Source organism: Phalaenopsis equestris, unplaced genomic scaffold (genome assembly GCF_001263595.1).
Source record: "Phalaenopsis equestris unplaced genomic scaffold, ASM126359v1 Scaffold000521, whole genome shotgun sequence".
Classification (NCBI taxonomy): domain Eukaryota; kingdom Viridiplantae; phylum Streptophyta; class Magnoliopsida; order Asparagales; family Orchidaceae; genus Phalaenopsis; species Phalaenopsis equestris.
This window is the reverse complement of record NW_018164961.1, coordinates 108,551-112,705: the sequence shown is the minus strand read 5'-3', so window position 1 is coordinate 112,705 and position 4,155 is coordinate 108,551. Positions and strand designations below refer to the sequence as shown.

The 4,155-nt window shown below is 38.9% G+C and overlaps 1 protein-coding gene across 2 annotated transcripts in view; it reads left to right on the top strand.

Moving 5' to 3' along the window:
- LOC110028665 overlaps positions 1-4,155 on the top strand; it is a 9,608-nt gene that overhangs the window by 1,742 nt on the left and 3,711 nt on the right. Inside the window, exons 3-4 of one of the 2 annotated variants that reach the window (XR_002294445.1) lie at positions 1,321-1,323; positions 1,855-2,131. The gene's annotated coding sequence lies outside the window, so the exon portion shown is untranslated. Of the gene's footprint in view, positions 1-1,320; positions 1,324-1,854; positions 2,132-4,155 lie in introns of those variants that run through there. The other variant, XM_020730613.1, reaches the window with a different exon arrangement.

Here is a 4,155-nt window from a genome sequence, read left to right as displayed (position 1 = left end):
TGTGTGTGTGTGTGTGTGTGTGTGTGAAGTGAAGAGTGCGGAGTGAAAGAGAAGTGAAGCATATAGGCCATTCTTACGTAATAGGAAGCTACAGGAGGAGCAAGAGTAAATGCATTTCTTAATATTGATTTCCCTTCAGGATTTTTATAAACTAAGTAGAATATTCTAGATAGAGATATAGATAAGGGTATTACAGTAATAAGGCTAAGATTACACATGATGATAAATTAAGTAGAACATTCTAGATAGAGATATTGGTAAGTGGCCCGAATGCCACCCCAAATGTGGCCTAAGATTACACACGAGGATAACTGTGGGTAGTGGAGGCTTCCTTGCTGCTATGGGGAGTAGGCCAGCTGCTATGGGCTAGCTTGTCTCGAAGAAGAAGGAAGCACGGTGTTCGACGGAATTCCGAATGTCTACGGGCTTGACAAAATTAACTTCGTGAATGTCTACGGGCTGCGCACTTGTGGAGATGTGTTCAACTGCAACTTCTTTGGACTGAACTTTTTCTCCAATGAAATTGTAATCTATCTCGGTATGTTTCGTACGGAAGTGGAAGATGGGGTTGTAAACTATTGCCAGGGCCGATGTGTTGTCATAATGAATTGCACTGGGAGATAGAAACGACAGATGAAGATCGATAAGTAAGTGTCGTAGCCATATGACATATGTTGTTGCTATAGACAGTGCTCGATATTCGTCTTCGGTCAAGTAACGAGCCACGTTGGGTTGTTTCTTTACTTGCCTAGAGATAAGATTAGGGCCGAGGAATGAGCAGTGGCTTGTAAAGGAGCGACGGTCCATTGGATCGCTAGCCCAACCGGAGTCAGAATAACTATAGAAAATAACAGGTACTTGTTGAATGGGAATACCAAAGTTTAGTGTTACTTTAATGTACCAGAGGAAATGTTTGAGTTGTTAGAAGTGTGCATATAGCAGTTGTTGTAAGTGTTGAGATAAGGTATTGACTGCAAAGTTGATGTAGTGAGTGTCAGATAATGTAGAGAGCCTATGAGGTTGCTGTAATGAAGTGGATTGGTGAAGGTTGTTGAAGTTCAAAGTTGACAGATTGCGTTGACGCCATCGGGTTTTGTATAGGTTTGCAATCTTCCCTGCATACCTTTTGGAGAGTCTCTGATGCGTAGTGGGTTTGGTTAAGAAAGAGACCTCTTGGTGTGTGTTGTATGTTGATCCCGAGAAATGTTGAAACAAAGCCAAATTCTTCACGAGGAATTATGTTTTGAGTGCTGCCAAGAGATTGTTATCTTGCTTATGTTAATTCCTATCACTAAAATGTCAATCACCAACATATATTAGTAGGTAAATAGTAGTGGCGTTATTCTCATATATGAAGTGGGATGGATTAGCTCGACTTTTGCAGAAGCCAAGATGAGAAATGAGATAGTTTGCCGGTGAAATTAGTAAACCATTGGTGCGGCAATTGCTTTAGTCCATATATTGCTTTTCGTAGTAGGCAAACATTATTTGGTTGGGTGTCCTCAACCAATCCCGTCAGTTGATGCATGTAGATTGTTTCTTGAAAATCATCGTGGAGAACTGCGTTGGTGACGTCCAACTGGAAGATGGGCCATTGGCAATTAACGGAGACGGTTAGAAGAGTTAAGATTGTGGGATGTTTAGCCAAAGGGCTAAAAGTTTCGGTGTGGTATAGGCCAAACTCTTGCTTGTAGCCTTGAGCTACTAACCTCATTTTGTACTTGCAAATGGTTCCGTTTTAAGTTTGGGGGATTTTTATGTGTCCTTTAGCATGCTCATTTTTCTTTACATTTAACACTTTTTTTTGGATGAGATTGCACTTTAAAGAAATGTATTTCCATGGTTTTCCTGCAGGTAAAGTAGGTAGAATGCATGGAACGAAGCAGAGTTGAAATGGAGCAAAAAGAAGCTGAAATGGAGCATTTAGAGTTTATTAGTCTGGCACCTAAGTGCCAGACTCTGAGTGCCAAGGCACTCCACTCAAGTCAATCCGAGAGGTCGACGCCTAGGCGCCAACTTCTGAGCGCCAAAGCAATGGCCAGTTACTGGGCAGTTTCTATAGTTCATTTCATGCATCTTAGGAGCTGTAAGGGAGTTGACGAGTAGTTCAAAGGGGACTCTTGTTCATCATTCTGAAGCCGAAGGAGAAGGAAAAAGAGTGGTCATAGCTATAGTTTGATTATCTTTATTTTCTATTTCTTAGGGAGATTAGTGAGGTGTTAGAAAGAACTTTGTAAGGGAAGCATTGCAACATTGTAGGAAGGACTTAGAATCTCTTTTCATAGGAGAAAAGCTAAGTATATTATTTCGATTTGTCATGGACTTGTTGTAGACATATGTTTAGTGTTTTGTTTTATTATATGATGATGATTTCCATTGCAAAATTCATGTTTTGTAAGTAGATTTCGCTTGTCTTTCTCTTGTGATGAATATGTAGGAATTGTAGGATGTGTTGAATGCTTTTAGAACTTGATTTTAATCTTAATGTGATGGTCTTTACTTCATGCTTAATTGACTTATCAATCTTGTCAATTGGTATGTTAAAATCTGTTGGGAACCCATAAAGAACCGGGAGGCCTATGACTTCTTCAACTAGGAAGAACCACATTGATCTAGTAAGTGAAGGAAAAACAAACCATAGGTCGATGCAAATAGATAGGGAGATAGGATTTGAGGGGTATAACTTGGGAGTTTCTAGGGTGATAGGAAGAAACGCTTGCCTAGTTAAACCTAACTTCTTTAAAAACTTGGAAGAGGGTAAACAAGACATATGCTTCTATTTGTCACTAGAAAAATTAGAAATTCTTGGTATTCTATCTTACAATCTACTTAGGCAATCACAAGAGAAAGATAGCTTTAACATCTTGCAATTCACAAAACTAATTGATCTAGTTAGATTTAGCTTTAGATTTAGTGACATATATTAGGAGTACTTTTTAGAAAAATCATTGCAATTTGCATTCAAAATTAAGACCTTATAGTAGTAAACTAGGACTTCACCTTAGGGACTCATTATCCACTTCCCTGTGAGATCGATAATCTGGACTCAAGAGAGACCTATATTATTGAAATGATACGTATACTTGCGTGAGAAACCCCAGTGAGTAATCATAACTAATTTTAAGAACTCAATTGATTTGCTAGAGAGCGGATCATGTGTTTGTGTCAATACCAGGACTTACATTATCACCACTTATCGCTATAGGGTGGATCACAAACAAGTACAGTGGTTCATCCTCAGAAATTTCCCCAGTTGCATTCATAATTTACAGGACCTGGTCGATAGAATTTGTTAGATGTGCGTTGGGGTTCAACGCTGTAAGAAGACACCAACTATGATATCTGGCTTCTAAGGAAAGCAGCCCCAATTTTTCTTTTCTCTCAACCCGCGGACACTTAGAACGTGGGGTGGACCCAAGTTCATGGAGGTCTGGGCTGGAGAATAAGGTTAATTCACCTGATCGACCAACTCCAAAGTTTTCGGGGCTGTCACCAAACCGTGGCTCACTAGGGGCACGTGCATAGTTGTCTATAGCAACAACACCCCCAAAAATTCAATCTAACTTCTCCTACAACTAAGGATCAAGTCCACAATTTTTTAATTTCTTTTCAGTGTGCATCACCTACAAATTCATAACATACACTTCAATTTAAAAAAAAAATTGAAATTGACAAAATTATGGGACATCTCAAAAATGTTTTACGCAAGGCTTTCTGCCCACCACTCCTCGAGAGCATCAATGATTCTCTTCACCAGATCTCACCCCAAGCGTGTTGATCTTCATTTTAATTTCTTCCAAATTTTTCAATCTTTTTTGAGTTAATCCCTGCATCCTGTCGTATGTCTGTACTTTTCTTGAATTTTTTTATAATATTTTGTCGCTCTTTCTTGTTGAAATAGTTAGTAGACCTATTTCCCAGATCATTCTCATTGAGGTAAAAGTCACAAAATATTATTTTGGTTTTTTTATTTCACAATGCTGGCGTACCAGGCTTTTTGGTCTTAGTCATTGTATTACTTTGATAAAAAAAACAAAGTTACATAAATAAAATTTGCAACAAAATATGCCGCAACCACCACCCTAAGCTACAACAACCACCTAAAGTCACATCCACCACCTCAACCCACAGAAAAAAACCACCACCCCAAACAGA